The sequence below is a fragment of the Mauremys reevesii genome, linkage group 2 (assembly GCF_016161935.1).
Source record: "Mauremys reevesii isolate NIE-2019 linkage group 2, ASM1616193v1, whole genome shotgun sequence".
Taxonomy (NCBI): Eukaryota; Metazoa; Chordata; order Testudines; family Geoemydidae; genus Mauremys; species Mauremys reevesii.
This window is the reverse complement of record NC_052624.1, coordinates 82,706,987-82,723,845: the sequence shown is the minus strand read 5'-3', so window position 1 is coordinate 82,723,845 and position 16,859 is coordinate 82,706,987. Positions and strand designations below refer to the sequence as shown.

Here is a 16,859-nt window from a genome sequence, read left to right as displayed (position 1 = left end):
ACAGTTTTTTTTCCAGTACCAAATAGGGATGACAGTCACATGCTGTTAATTTGTGTACAGCAGGAAGTATGTTGCAGAAGGCAGGAGTGAGTGCATCACAAATTGCATGCACAGGTATGAAGCAACAATTGTCAGTTGTTCTGGTAATCAGGGCTGGCTCTTGTTTTTTTGCTGCCCCAAACAAACAAAAAAAAGGTGGGGGGACCGGAGTGCTGCTGCTGAAGCAAAGGTGTTGCTCCAAAGGACCGGAGTGCCGTACCTTGAGAAGTGCCCCCGCAAGCACATGCTTGGGATGTAGGGTGACCAGACAGCAAATGTGAAAAATTGGGACGGGAGTGAGGGTTAATAGGAACCTATATAAGAAAAAGACCCAAAAATCAGGGCTGTCTCTATAAAATCGGGACATCTCGTCACCCTTTTGGGATGCTGGTGCCTAGAGCCAGCCCTGCTGGTAATGGCACCTGCTTCAATCCACATGTTATCTATGTGTTCCATTTCTGGAATATAGTGAACAGCAAAGACCAAAACATCTGTATTGGATGACTTAATTGCTATGGTTCCTTTGACATCTAGAAACCCCAAAACCATATTGGCACATACAGTATGCAGAAGCAGCCTTGTGACCACTTCCTTTTGAGAACTGTACAAATCTTGTTCTTTTTCTGTGCTTCTGATGTTGATGGATTTTGCTACTTCACCATTGGAAAAGCCTCCTGCAAAAAAGGAGTGTTTGTGTTGGATGCGATCCGACACTCTCAGGTGCATTTTGAACAATATATACACAAAGGAATTTTACAAGTTATTGCTTATTGGATGCCATGTTTAGAAACTTTTTCCATGGAGGCACAAGGTATCCACCAACCACCTGGCATTTCTTGCATCCAGCGTTAGCCCCAGTTCAGCATTGTCTTTCTGCAGTTTTCACAGAGTTACTATTGTCATATCTTTCAAAGATTTTTGATTACAGAATTAGCTTTATCAACTCCTTTTAGGACCTGCCTCAAGTACTCAGCAGCCAATTCATCTAATGTGCGCATGTTGTCTCCAGCCATCATTCATATGACATCCATGGCATCTCTGATGTACATTGTGGTTTTGTTGTTGCATGCTCTTAGCTCATGGATTCTTTCAGCTTGAGCGTCCAGCTGATACCCTACTTCACCTTTGTTCTTCTCATTGTTCCATCAGCATGGAAGAGGGACATGGGCACAAGTCCCATTGGGTGACCCCAATAGGACAATAGAACAGTTGCCATTGAAACATCATCTCTGCATCTTGCTAAGGACGGGGCTCTGTAGAAAACAATTTCTGGACTGAGCTGCTGTGATTGTCCCTCCCTTGCCAGACTTAAATTTGGACTTCATGGCTATGTCAGCAAATGTTTTGATGCCAGATTTCTTGGCTAGACTGAAGAAGCTATGTGTCCCATCAGAATCAAGTGCACTTCTCACAAATCTCTCTATTTGTTCTTCACCAACATCTGCTATTTTCAGTAGAAACTCTTGTACATCTGACATTATGGGCAGTGCAATAGATATGTTGATAAGCACTTCTGGATGTGATTCAGTGTCAAATGGCTTTGTCATATTATTTGACATGGTTGGTAAGAGCTGTAAAACTCATCATCCCTCTTCAGTGCAGAGACAAGGACTTGTGTGTGGATTTTGTCTTCGCTACTTCTAGTTAGGCGATTTCTTTCTCTCATAGTGTTTGCATATTCATAATATGAAGCTGTGTATTGTCATCGATAACACTAATACTGAGCTGTTCATAAGTGTCACTGAATTAAAAAGCTAATTTCTAAAATATTTCAAAGGCTAGTACTGCGTGCATAGGCAATTATACATTAAAACCATCTACCAGGCAGACTAGATACCACATTGTATGTAAAAAATGCTGACAAATGGAGAAGCCTTACATGAGGAATTAACATGCATTTACATCTATCCATGAAGCAACTTATGGGCATGCAAACTACTGCTACTGGTGCACAACCTTCAATGTGAGCCTAATCTGGTCAGCAAATTTCAATTGAAAATACAGAAAACTATTGTAATCACTTGTGAGATACGTTGACAATTAAGAATATGTATTTTATTGCAAAATTTTGATATTTATATGCTAAACAGCTTCATTATTTCTGGGGAAAAAATATTTGCCCATGCAAAACCAATAAATAAAAATATTTTAATTCATTGTCGTGTGGTAGTTTTGACCAATAAACACCCCATTAAGGTGTTGAAATTCATTTAAACAGTAAAAACTATGGTTATTAGCATGTTGCAGTGTTTCTGGAACTGTGAAAAAAATGACACTCATCTTAGGTACCATTGTTTCACCTTGCCTACAGGCGTATGGGACTACTTGACAGCTCCACAACATACCTCACCTAAATTTACATAAAATAAGTTTCAAATGATATGATGTGGCTGTGTCTAGGGTGGCCCTTTTTTGGTAGTAGCATTGTACATATCTAGTGTATATACTAACTATGCAAGTTTTAGACCGTAAAAGTGGTCTAGTTCCTCGATTGTTGGAATTATAGGGTTGGCTGAGAGCACTGAAGCCTCCTCTATTGCCATTCATTTTGTAAAAGGCTTAATTAATGAGCTGCTGAGAGGACCAGTAGGCTGTAAACTGGCTTATGCAGCAGGATGTAACTACATTAAAGGAATCTGGAACTCTGAACTCTCTGTTGGCTACATTAAGCTGTTAGGCAGTTGTGCTGAAGATAGAGAAGGAAGAGAAGTGGTCAGGTAGAAGTTAGGCTTTGGAAGTGAGATGCTAAAAATTGTGGCTGTCCATGCAAGGGGGGAAAGAGGTGACCTAGCACTGCACATTATGAAATATCTCTATTCATTCTGTTACAGTTTACACTCCTAAGTTGCTGAAAAACTGCATTCAGCTTAACTATGCAGGAGCTTCCTCTTACCCCAGTTAGCTTCAGCTTGATTGACAGACAGAAAAATGAGGGCTCCAAATTGCCATCTTTGCTGACAGCATCAGAGCCTCTTAGTTGTAACTGTTATATCAATGCAAATGAAAGAAATGCAAAACCACAATTTCGGTAAAGCAGCTGGGACTTCAGATAAGTATTCTTTTTTGAAACACTGCCAATCACTTCCAGTCTAAATGTTATTTTTAGTGCTGTTTTCAACAGCATCGATCCACTAGCAGTTTTTAATCATGCTGCCATAACTTTACATTTGTTTTTATTGGTTTAAAGTGTTGAAGAAGCCAGTTGGTCTATATTATAATCAGTGGGGGCAGCCAACATCCCATTGGCACTAAGCATATATAATATGTGCAAGCAGAGTGGAAATTTCTATTGAATAAATGATGTCCCAGTATTCCATTCGGGTTGCACAGGTGTCCATAAGAAAGTGGAGTGGAATTTCAGTTTTAATATGCAACACACTGTGGAATATGTTCTGTGATGATGTGTGTGCCCTGCCTCTTTTCAGAGGTAGTGTGAAGGCACGTGGGAGAGGTAGGGTTACCATACATCTGGGTTTTCCCAGACATAGCCTCTTTTCTGAGCTTCCCTTCTCTTTCCAGGCAGATTTTTGAAATAACAGGAAATGTCCAGGGGCTTTTGCAGAGCAGACACACTGCACCTCAGAAAGAGCCCCGAATGGGCCCTCACCTGCCATCTGCAGCTGACTGGCCTGGTCCTCTGCAAATCACAGCTGCTGGATCCCACCCATCCGGACTCCAGCTCCCAGCCCTGGAGAGGGGATTCCGCAGGGAGTCGCTGACTGACAGCTGGTGCTGCATCCTGAGCTTGCGCAGCTGCCTTGCCACTGTGACAGAGAGCAACACTGCCAGTGAGTACCCCTGATGCAGGTACACCTTCATCACCCCCAACTGTACTCCTCTCCAGCTCCCCCTCCCCCCCAAGACTCCTTCCCATCTGGCAGTATCCTCTTTTTGGGAACCTGAGATATGGCAATACTAGAGAGATGCCAGGGCGCATTCTATATGATACATAAAAAGTACCTATGACTTGAGAGCCCCAATTTATTCTCTGACAGCTGTTGCCTAAGTGGGTGCAGATATTATGTTCTGCAGCTGTTTAGCACATAACTGCACGGTCATGGAATTTCTTAGTTTTATAATTTGTTTTTTAACTGCTCTTGGAAATTCCATAGAGAAACCAATGTTAAAAGAATACTAAGGCTGTTAAATCATAGTTAAAGGTGCCTTCAGAACCATAATACTATTCTTTTGCATGCAGGCATTAAGATTGAGTTACACGATCACTGTGATGGATTGGGATATGTCTATATCTAGCCACAACCTCCAGTTTGTTTTGTGAACATCATTTTGATTGTAAACTGTACTGTGCTCTTCACTTTTGCACTGTAGCCTCCATCTTGAGCGGGGACATGTAGGAAGTGTTAGGAGAAATCCTTATACCAAGCAGAGGTGCTAACAATGGGAAAGCCCTTAAGGGTCCTCAACGTTGATGGTCCTCCATGCAGATGGATCCACCCCCGAACAATAGACTGGCTGCAGAGCAGGGGAACTACTGTTCCCAGTATAAACCTGGGGGCAGAGGGAAAGCTGGAGTTAGGCAGCTGATCACCTAACAGAGGATTGACACTGCTCAGGAGCTCACCTGACAGAGGGGCCAGAACGAGTTTGGGGCTCTTTCACCAGTCATCCCTCCAGCTTCTCCCATTCCCATGAATCCCTGATATCTGCATGGCTGGGAAGGGGGCATGACCACACAGCACTTTAACTTCCTTCTGTTATAGGGGAGTTTTCCCTGTCTTTGGACCTTTCTTATGGGGTTTCCTTGAAGTAGAATTGACCTGCTCCCATGCTGTGACTATTCAGTTGCCTATGTGAAATGAGTGACCAGCCTCCAGCAGATGCATGTTCATATCACAAAAATCTACCATCACAGGGTACATTTACACTGTGATAAAACACCTGCAGCACGGCCGTGGCTGGCCCAGTGACCTGACTTGGGCTTGTGGGGTTTGGGCTGCCGGGCTATATAATTGCACTGTAGCTGCTCAGGTTAGGGCTGGAGCTCAGGCTTTGAACTCCTGCAAGGGAGGAGGATGCTAGAGCTTGAGCATCTACTCTGAAATTTGATAACCCTGTAGCTTAAGCCCCACGAGCCCCAGTCAACTGGTCTGGGCCAGACACGAGTCTTTCAGTGCAGTGTAGACATACCCACAATGACCAATCTCATTGTCAGGCTCATTTGAAAGGCTGCGGACTGAACAGGCATGGAGACGGAATTGCTCTCTTATTCCCAGAGGATGCTTTCTACGCATCAGAGCTGAGGTATCCTGCCATGGTGAGAAGTGTGCACTGCCTTTGCCTGTCCCCTAGCTACACAGGGAACTTTGCTTACCAGTCTGATCAGCTTGGAATTGTTTATAAGAACTAAGTTAAGTACATTCAAAGAGTGTTCTGCCACCTTGCAAACTATTTTATCAATAGCTTGCAGGAAGTTTTGCATTTTGTTTTTATTTATCTTTGTAGAATTATCGTGCAGGGACGAAATAGAAAAAGCTTTTATAAAGGAAGCACATCCACCATTGGACAAAATTACATAGCAATGCTATAGGTCCCAGCTGCACGGAAATGCTTTCAGAGCAAAGACATGATCCCATTGAAACTGAATCAAAGTCTTTTAGTGATAGAATTTCTGCTCCACAATTTATGAAGGAAATATTTTATAATTGAAGGGCCTCTCTAAAGATTTTCACTACCATCTTTCTTGCCCCCAAGGGCTTCCAAACTTCATTAACAGCAATAAATCTTGTTTAGAAGTGTGCTACTTCTCTGTTTCAAAGATGCACTGAATATTTTGCTGTTTATGCTGTTCCGAAATAAAAGCATAATCAAGGATCCAGAAAGTGAAGGTATGTGGTGTTTTCTGAAAATAACTTTTTGCAATTTATACAGTACCAAAATAGAGGCTGCCGATACCATTGCTTCATTGGTAGATATTTGTAATAAACAGAAGGAAAATGCCTGTTGAGGCAAATGAACCTGACCTCATGGGGGGAAAAAAGAACATGGAAGAAAAATAATCCTGTAGCTTTCTAGAGACCTGAATTTAGAATGGAATTTTCAAAGACGTTAGGTGCCCAAGTTCTGTTGAAATTCAGTAAGAACTGGACTCCTGCCTTTCTTAAACGCCTTTGAAAATCCAAGCTTTAATCCCCGGCTCAATCGAACTGTTGCAGGAGTGCTCTGTAGCTCTCTATATGTAAATAGTTAAGGTGCTAATAGATCGTGCTCAAGAGGTAGTAGCATAGTTCCTAAAGTTTATAGGACCAGTAAAACTTGTTGTGCACAACAAGGGCTGTTCTTTACACCATCTGTAAAATGGGGCTAATTAAACATCCTTTTCTCACAGGGATGTTTTGAGAATAAATTAATTAATGGCTATGAGGTGTTCACATACTACCATGATAGAGGCCACAGAAGTGCCTAAGTTGATATAACAATGAATCTATGAAGTTTTAGGAGATATGAACGAAATACAGAAATGGCACTGGTATTATTTCTAAGTTTTACTCTTGTTTTATCACTGAGAATGCTAGTGCTATTCTATTTGCATAAGGAAGTCGTAATGTTCTTCTGTTTGCCTCTGATACCTGTGTGCTGTATGCATGGCTCCTCTCTGTATTAGGATAATAGGCAAGTAAGCCAAACAAGCTTCACCAAAGGCCTGGACTCACCTTTCTAATACTATAAGTATGTCTGAACTGTAGTTAACCTGGGTTTTAGCCCAACCCCCACTACCAGCCACACAGAAAAACCTCTGCTCCTGATTTGGAGGGGCTTTTAGCCCAGGCTAGCTTGCTTACCTGAGGATGTGGCTTAGAATCTAGGCTCTGCTTTAACTCAGGCTGGAACCTGTTCACTTTGCAGTGAGGATGCTGGCTTAATCATCCAGTGCCTTCCCATAATTTTCCTCAAAGCACAGACGTTCTCCCACAATTGCCTGGAAAAGACCCCTAGAGCTTCTCAGTACAATGAATCCTGGGCTATGCCCCAAACACACACAGGTGAGTCAACTGCAGAAGCATTGAGATCACAATGTAGCTAAAGCTTTGCTGGGGGGATGCTTACACCCTGGCTAGGCTAACCCCAGGTGCTCACACCTGGTTGCCAATGGCCCAGGTTAACTGGACAGGGTAGACATAGCCTATTTACTTGACTCTAAACAAGGGTTCTAGCTAACATCTTGTATAACCATGTGTCAGAGGGTTCAGTGTCTGAACCTGGTAGCGTCTCCTGGTGGTGAGAGTTTGAAGCGGTATGGCCAAGTGGTGAGAGTCAGTGGTTCTGGCAGTGGAGGAACCCAGACCCTCCCTGCTCCACTGGGTTCCAACCCTGGACCCAGTGACTGGCAGGTCAGGTATGTGGCCTAAAGTGGACGTCCCTCCGTAAGCCTGCTCCCTGGGCCAGGGCCTCTGCCCCTCCAAAGTCACCGTAGAATCTGCTTATGGACTCCTCAAGTGTGTGGGAGGGGTTCTCCCTAGCAGTGATCCAGAAACTTTTTTCCGTCAGGCACAGCCACCCATTCCCGGTCTCCATGGGGGCCTTCTACTGTGTGGCAGCAAAGTCTGGTCCAGGCCGTGTGAAGCTTCTGTGGCCTCTCTGGAGCAGCTAACAGCATAAGACTGCTCCATCACTCTGTCCACTCTGACTGCACTGGGCTGCTCCCTTTTGAACTCTGCCTCCACTGTGAGCATGCCTCACAGGTGTGGTGGGGTGTGATGGTCTAGGCCCAGAGCTGCTTGTTAACCTTTGGTTCCCCAGTGTGGGGCTTGTATGCCCCCTCACACCATGAATCAAAGGAATGTTGCTTGACAAACCCTAGACATGCTATAGAATCCTTACGCCCAGCTTGAAATAATGAATGAATTATATTAGCCGCATCCTAACAGGCCTTAGGTCTAGATATATTTTACTCCCCGGAACTTTATTTCTGCCTAAATTTGGAGCTGGGTTACATAGCTTTTGCTATGGCATTTCACAATTTCAAATGGAATTTAGACTAATCAAACTTTGTTGCTCACCGCCAGCGGCACTCACTGTTTCCTGATTTTATGGACGGCAGCAGTACATGGGTCATCAGGGGCACCATAATAATTTCATTGCTTTAAACCAAGGGCAAGAAGATGATAGCACAAAAATGAAAACATCATCACAGAAATGGGGATATTGTTCTCTCTGAATTGCACTTAAATCCAGACATGATCTTGGCTGTAATAGATGGGAATAGGAATTAATGTGGAAAGATCAAGGCAAGGACACTCAGAAGCAAAGCTGTCATGGTTAGGCCTAGTTTATAGGAGTATATAGTGTACGTTACTTACACTCTGTCTCTGCTCTCAGAATCCAATAATTTCTATGTAAAATGGAAGAAATTAGGTGTGGAACAAGAAGAGCATTTACTCTGAATTTTCTTGTTCTGGTTACATGCTTAGGTGAGAACTTTATAATAAAGAGAAGGGGGAAAATATAATAAAGGGAAGGTCCACTTAAAAATGCTTATGCACTTATGAGTATATAGTTGTGAAACTACATGTGTGAAACTACAGTATGTAAATACTGTATTGAAATTCCCTAACTTCTCTTTTTGATTGAAATGTAATTTACATGTGGAATGTTTTTGCTCTGATAAATCAGTTGACCATCCTTTTATAATGGCACTGTCAAAGAGAAAGCATGTAAAGAAATTAGATCAGAAAAGGGAAGCTAAAAGCATGGGAAATGTTGGTAAAGCTTTACCACGCTGCTTGGTTAGGCAATCCCTGAGCTTTGCATTGTAATAAACTCATAAGTAGAGCAGGTGTTTCCATTCCATGAAAGTTTGTGAGATATTGAAAAATGTTCCTGTCCCGACAGAGGATGAAATGTCAAAATCTTGAAAAAATTTTGTGAACTGAAAGTTTGACCCCAATATTTGGTTTGGGTCAGTTGAAATGCTTCATTTTGATGTTGACCATTTATGTATTTATTTGTGATATTTAACTTAAATTTGAAAATAAAAAGTCATTTTCAATCAGTGTTTTTTCACTCTGAAAATATTGAAACAAAATGTTTGGACAATTTTTAATTTTTTCCAAGTCAAAAAAATTCATTGAAACCGACCCTTTCCTTTGAAAAGTTCTATTTTTGACAAACTGACACTTTCTGCTGAAAGAACATTTAGTCGAAAAATTCCCAGCTCTACCCATCTTCTCAAAATGAAACACAACCAAAACTGCCTAGTTTCAAGTCAAAGCTGCACAGACCCATGAGTTTTGCATAGTTTCTGATAGCCAAAATTCTGTCTAGGCTCACTTGAAACTGGTTAGCCAAGAGATTCATGAACCTCAGTGAACCCTTGGGCAAACCTGTCTTGAAGATGAAGTTTATAGCAAAACTTAAGTTTCATCTGCTTTTTGGTGCCACTTCAAATGCTTATCTAGTTTTCAGTGTGATGTGCATCATAACTTCAATAGAAGAACCTCTAGTTGGAGATTGAACCGTGGCTCATGTTGGTTCATCAAAGGGGATGTTTCCCTCTAGTTCATCTAGAGAAGCTGCTGCCTCTTGTGGTGGTTGAGATAATATTCATGTGTGTCTATACAGCAAATCCAGTCACTTGATGAAGATGGATTCCACTGATTTGCTAGGTCTTTTCTAAGCATCTGGCCACCATTAGACAAACATCTGACCATCCCTCAAAATGGAGCTGAAATATCGGACTATCCCTCTTCCACTATCCTTGGGAAAAGAAATGAAGTAACCTGTCTCCTCTTTATAATGAATGTGCCCACCATTACATCTATTAAAAACACTCCAGGACCAGATCCTCAGCTGGCGTAAGTGTAGCTCCATAGGCTTTAATGGAGCTATGCTGATTTACACCAGCTAACAACTTGGGCCAATGTGTTGATAATGCTCCTTCAACAACAAACATGTCCTTAATGAAATAAAAAGAAATTATATTTGCTATTTAATAAACATCCTTCCTTCTGACTATCAACAAACAGGAAAGAGCAGAAAGTCATGTGAATTTATAAACATCTCAATACACAAAAACTAAGGCATCTGACTAGGAGAGAGATAAACAGAAACACCTCCACTCCCACCCCTACCCTCTCCTCATAAGACAGAAGGACTTAACATGAGCTGTGTTACTTAAACTAAAGCACTACAGACTTTCAGTTCTAGAGCAAATATATTTCTACATAGCCCTGCCTGTCAAGGAATCCATTAGTTTTTACCAACTACAAAAAGAATACTGTACATTTGATGTTTATGAAATGAGTGTTACCTGTTATAGTAAATTTATTTCAACTTCTGATCACAGATGCAACAGCATCCTTTTGGGTTAAAAACTCTGGAGTATATACCACTAAAAATATTCATCAGTGCTTCTAATCTTTTATAAATAATTCTTGCCCTCCAGGTTAACTAAGTCAAAATGCCTTTCTGCAATTAGAGGTCATAGAAATAAGGTGATCTGATAAATAGAACTGCATTTGAAGTGCTGAGGCCCTGTAAATAATCAGTACCTTCAATTATCCATATTGTGTGTCCATTTTACAGTATGGAAGGCATGCAGAAAATTTCAGTGAAATTATTGTGTGTCTGTTATATAGGGACATATCCTCAGCTGTTAATCTGTTATTCTATACAAGCCAAGGGAGATAAGGGCTTGTCCACACAGCATATTAGTTCCCACTAGAGGAATATAAATTTTAATGCACACTAGTATGCTGCGCACTAACTGGCCCATCCGGACACTTTTGGTGTGCACTAAGACTTCCGTAGTGTGTGTTAACAAAGTACTGTTTGAAATGGGACTATATTACCACGCACCAGGGAACTTGTCGTGCATGTCATTGTGTCCACAGGGGCCAGTTAGTGCATGACAGCCTATGCATACTAGAATTTACAGCCTCTAGTGCGGACTAATGCACTGTGTAGACAAGTCCTATGTCAATTTACAGCAACATATTTAAAGATCTGGCTCAGTATGTTAAAAATGTATGGGAGTATGGTAACTGTACCTTTTGGGCCAGATTTTGAAACAAAACAATTGCATATACAACTGCAAGCTTAATTTTCATACAGTTAACTACAGTGACCCAGTTATCATGCACAATCACAGTAAATGCATGTGCAAATTAGGTATGCAGTTGTATATGCATTTTTCAGCACGCAAACATGGTTGAAACTCTGGCCCTTCATGTCATTAAAACATCCTCTCAAAATCTCCCCTCTTTGGCACTAGGGGCAAGTCTACACTCCAGTGCTATGTCGGCACAGCCGTGCCCCTGTAGTGCGTCTGGTGAAGACGTATTATGCCGGCAGGAGATCTTGCAAATTTTTTTTTGCTGGGATTTTATTTATGATATTTTTAATTGAGTTGACATTATCCCATTTAGGCTTGCGGTTTTTTCCAGGGTTTGTTTTTAAAAAACTGAAACGTTTTTCTCTTAAGGCCTGACATAGTTTGAGAATTTTAAATTGGCAGGATCAATTGACTAGAATTATCGCAATGATATTATTCCTAGGAATTAGTGCTGGAAAAGACCTAGACAAATTCATTGATTGATTTAATCACAGGTAGCATTTAGGCAATGAGTTTCAAATCCTTTAGATTTAGGTTCCCAGCACAAGTAAAGACATCAGTGTTGAACATGGAGGGGTTTTCCAAAGACTATGCCAGGAACTGGAAACCATCACCCCAGGGAGGAACTCAGCAGTCTACAGATAGCTATCAGCAAGTTAAGCAAGAGTAGCAGGCTGATCAAATCAGGCAGTTATACTGTGCAAAATTCCAACTACAGTACTTTAAAATTGCATTTTCATAATGCACCACTACTGCTATACTTTTCACAAAGGTATCATAAAGGGATTCATAAAAATGACAATTGTTGTTCTTTTCTTACTTATCCAGGGGTTTAATGTGATGATAATATAGAAGTGCTAGTTGTGCATATTTATTCTGAATACTGTATTCTGCTAACCTATAAACTAATGGACTAATATAGAGATGTAGCTATTTTACCATTCCAAACAAAAGGATTTGGATTTTAAAAAAAATAAAATTCTCTCAAGCTACGTGCATTGTTCAAGCTGCAATTTAAAGTTCCTGTGGGTGTTGCAGTGGGGAGTGTTTTCACACACACAGATACACACAAGTATTGGAAGTGGGTGCTCCTTTTATACACTTTTATATTTGTTAATTAAAGTGAACTTTTCTCCACCAACGTAACCCAGTTTTATTCTGAACAGGCAATATTTGGAGGGGGAATGAAGCCGACACTACAGCCATGCTGTAAAGAAAGGGGAATGGCTACGTAATGTGTTAAAGTACATTAAGCCTACAAACATGTCCAATGTGAACTAGGAGTTTCTAGAAGCCAAGCATTCTTTGACTGGACTGAGTACTTGTGCAGTTAATAAAGAGTGCTATGGCTTCTGTCCTAACAAACTTCAGAGTATATATTTTAATCTAGGTTTAAAGAGGCCATCAATCTAAAGGCTGCACACATTTAATTCAATAATAATTATACTGTAATTTTCAAAGCAAATGACCAGTTGCTATAGTGAGAGGAGAATTACTAAGTGCGCACTTAAGATCACACACTTGGCTGACATGGTAGGATGAGTTATAGTAGAATCTCAGTTATGAACACCTTGGGAATGGAGGCTGCTTGTGACTCTGAAATGTTCATAACTCCGACCAAAACGTTAGGGTTGTTCTTTCAAAAGTTTACAGCTGAACATTGACTTACTACAACTTTGAAACTTTGTTATACAGAAAATAAAATGCTGCTTTCCCTTTTTTTTAAAAGTAGTTTACATTTAACATAGTACTGTACCTTTTATTTTTTTGTCTTTTGCCTCTGCTGCTACCTGATTGTGTATTTTCAGTTCCAAATGAGGTGCATGGGCGACTGATCAGTTTGTAACTCTGAGATTCTACTGTAACTATATTCACGTGTGGTAGAAGTTAGCCAGCTACTTGATAGGTTCATTGGCAAACTGTGTGCTGCTGCCACTAGGCTAAACACTAGACTGAGTCCTGCTGCTACTAACCTCAGAAACCATGGTACTGTTCTGGCCAGCCTCAGAGGCCCTGGTTGCCACTTGCTTTGAGACCTTTGGGGGAAGAAGGGGAATATGTGTTATGTTAAGTGTTCTCCCTCAAAACAGTGAAGTAGAGTGAACTTCTTCATGAACAATACCAGGTTCTCCTTTTCAGAATTTTAAAAAACAAGCCCACATCTACTGTATGGTGGACCGTACTGTATAAACTATTCTCCTTTGACAATGTAATAACACTCCCATTTGTTGCTCTCTTGTGTGCCAACTTGTCACAGCAGAAATGTACATTGTCATGCGGATGAGTCATTCTTTTTAGCTTGCCTAGTCCTTATTCGTGTTGTAATAAATTATCCAAGTATGATGACAGCAGGCAGATGGTGGATACACAGATACTGCTGTGATGGGAACATTAGAAAGATCTTGACAAAATGTCAGCCTTATCAGTTTAGGTGCAAGCAATGCAGTGATTGTATTAGTCTTGGCGATTTTTACTGCGGACATAGAAAAATGTCCCTTTCTTTAATTCTGTAATGTATTTTTACTAGGACCCCCTCCACAGATACGTCACACCCAGCTGGCATGGTATATAGCAGTGTAACTGAGGTGAGTAGAGTGCCCTACATGAGAGGCTCTGAGGAATGTGAAGATTGAGTGAGAGAGAGACTTGAAGGCTATGAGAGAAACTGGTCCAGAACTCTGCAGGACCTGGAAGGTAAGGACATGATAGTGTGTAATCGAGGCCCAATGCTGTGAGGTACTGAGTGCCTCCTGGAAGGTGTGAGTTTGTGGTGCTTGGCACATTACAGGAATGAGCCCTTAAAGAGGAATATTGAAGCAGCCTAAAAAGCCCATCCCTCATGGCCATAAATGAGATTTTATTTTATTTTATTTTATTTTTAGTCAAATATTGTCTTGTCAGCATATAGCACCATTGTGAAAGGATACAAGAGGTGAAACAGGCATAAAGAGGAGGGGAGATAAAATGGGTGATGTGAGGAGAATGAAAAAGGCATTTTACCTCTGCCTTGGTCTTCCTTTCTCTGAGTGATGCTCTGGTATGTTCTGCAGGTCAGCAGTGGCATACAGACAACAGTAGCTATCAGGCACAAACGTGTGTGATTTTAAAATTGTTATAGCAGTCGGAGTTCTGAAGGAATGGGAGGAGGTGGAAATAGGGAGAGAGAGAAAAAAAACACTTGACTTGATTGATTCTCTTCTCCTCCTCTACAGATAGTGCTAGAGCCACTGATCATCCCCCTGCAAATGAGTCACTATCAAATTGTCTATTCTGCAACTACTCTACATGGGGAACAGCTGCATCTAGAGTGAAGTGTATTTATTATCTTACTCTGCCTCTTTGCATAACGCCTGATGAAAAATTTTAGGTCTTGTCCTTACAAGACTGCTTAACCTGTTAACACATTCTTTAGCGGTGCTGACAGATTTTGTGGAAAGTATAGAAAGTATGCAGCCTTTTTTCCTTTGGAAGCAAGAGCTTGTCAACTCTTGGCCGCTATGAACTATGTTCTATTCCATCTTGGGGTAAAGAATTTAAAGCTCAGTGTCACATATTAATTGCTTGGTTGCCTCAGTTAAAATCTCAACTGGATATTCATGAAGTGGATAATTTAAAGAGCGTAAAGGGTGGAATTTTCAAAAGTGTTCAGCATTAGTTTCAATGGCTCCCATTAGACTTCAATAGACTTCACCCTAAATTTTCTTCCAGTCTCCCACCCCAAAGCTCTGGACTAAAGATGTCGATACAGTGGTGCATTAAGACTACATGGGTCCTAGATCCAATCCAATCCCTCCCTCCCCCCAGCAAACTAAAGAGACCCCCAACAACACAGCTTCCTCTGCTTATAATTGTATCTCTACCCCAACAGTGAAGGACGATAACTTAAATGAGTAGTTCATTGGGTTTTTTTTTCTGATTGGTAGCCAACACTTACTGCATGCTATTCTTCAGGAGGTGTTATTTTGTTATATAGCAGGCAATAGTGATAAGAGCAGCAGAAACTGAAGCAACGCCACCTGATTTAGCTTTGATTCATGGTGTAGAACCTGTGCCGTCTGTGGGCATAGAGAACACTTCAGAGCAATAAGACACACAGCATAATACATGTACAGTAGAACCTCAGAGTTATGACCACCAGAGTTATGAACTGATCAGTCAACCACACACCTCATTTGGAACCAGAAGTATGGAATCAGGCAGCAGGAGCAGCAGCAGCAGAGACAACAACAAAAAAGCAAATACAGTACAGTATTAAATGTAAAGTACTAAAAATATAAAGGGAAAGCAGCATTTTTCTTCTGCATAGTAAAGTTGCAAAGCTATATGAAGTCAATGTTCAGTTGTAAACTTTTGAAAGAACATCTATAACCTTTCGTTCAGAGTAACGAACAACCTTCATTGCCAAGGTGTTCATAACTCTGAAGTTCTACTATATAGTAAGTTTCAATCAGAAAGTTGTATCAAGGATAGCAAGGTGATGTAGGGAAATGAAAGTGCTAGTCAAACAGAAAGTGGTGTTATTGCAGTATGAATGTACGAGGGGATGGCACATAAACGCATGTTAAACTGAGAGAAATCAGTTTATGAACACAGCTGTATTTTGCCCCAACTATTTATAAAATGTCCACACACAATAGTGTAGGAAAAAGGGAGATGTTTTCTGGTGTCATTGTGGCTTAGTATGCAGTAAGATGAAAACTTTGTTCACCGTGTGCAGAGTATACAGGATATGCAATGGAGGGAGGCATGTTTGCTAAACCAACAGAGAGATGCATGCAGAAATACCTACTTCCTAAGTTCCCTCTAAGCTGTGCGGCTGCGCAGCAGGCTATAAAGGGCCGTGCAGGCATGCTGCCAGTGGGGAAAGATGTCTCTCCCCCGGCCCTGGCCCCGGAGCTGCTGACAGCAGGAAGAGGAGCCTCTCTCCTGATCCCAGCCCCAGGGCAGCTGCAGCAAAAGAGGGCTGGGGGGAGTCCAGGGCAGCCTGCACCCCAACCCCTCATCCCCGGCCTCACCCAGAGCCCACAGCCCCAGCCGGAGCCATCGGCCCTCTGAACCCCAACCCTTTTCCCCAGCCCTGAGCCCCCTCCCACACCCTGAATCCCTCAGCCTCGGCTCCACTCCCGAGCCCTCGTCCCTGCACCTTAACCCTCTGCCCAAGCCCTGAGCCCCCTCCTGCACCCCAAACCCCTCATCCCCGGCCCCACCCCAGAGCCCTCCCCCCCCCAGCCAGAGCCCTCCCCACTCCAACCTCTGTCCCAGCCCTGAGCCGCTTCCCACACTCCAAACCCCTCGGCCTCACCCCCGCCACACATCACCTCCATATTGGTGCACATAAAATTAATTCCACACATGGATGTAAAAACTTAGAGGGAACATTTCTTACTACCCCCAGCAACAATGAACACCCTTCCCCTAACTCACTACCATCATTTTTCCATATCCAAGACAAACAAAACAACACATGATTCAGCATGTCTCCCTGGGAGACACAACCAGCAGGGCTCCTATGGTGCCTCAACAGATCTTAATGCCCATCTCCAGAGAAATCTCTGGGAGGGCATAAGAAGAATTCACCCACATGGGCTAAGATGCAACTGCCCCGTGAACCATGTGGCCAGAAGCACATGGCTAAAGATACTAATCACTTGGAAGTGTTGTGCTAGGCAAAGGTAGCTTAGAGCTGGGAGGATTTGCACAGCAGTTGAACATTGCATGTATGAAAATGGGAGCAGGCTGGCTCGCTGAG

At 42.0% G+C, this 16,859-nt stretch overlaps 1 long non-coding RNA gene across 1 annotated transcript in view; it reads left to right on the top strand.

Moving 5' to 3' along the window:
- Positions 1–13,773, top strand: part of LOC120396593 — a 51,546-nt gene extending 37,773 nt beyond the window's left edge. The window contains exons 2-4 of the long non-coding RNA XR_005593242.1: positions 3,559–3,827; positions 5,213–5,314; positions 13,638–13,773. This is a non-coding gene — a long non-coding RNA (uncharacterized LOC120396593). The remainder of the gene's footprint in view (positions 1–3,558; positions 3,828–5,212; positions 5,315–13,637) is intronic.
- The last annotated feature ends 3,086 nt before the right edge of the window (positions 13,774–16,859 follow it).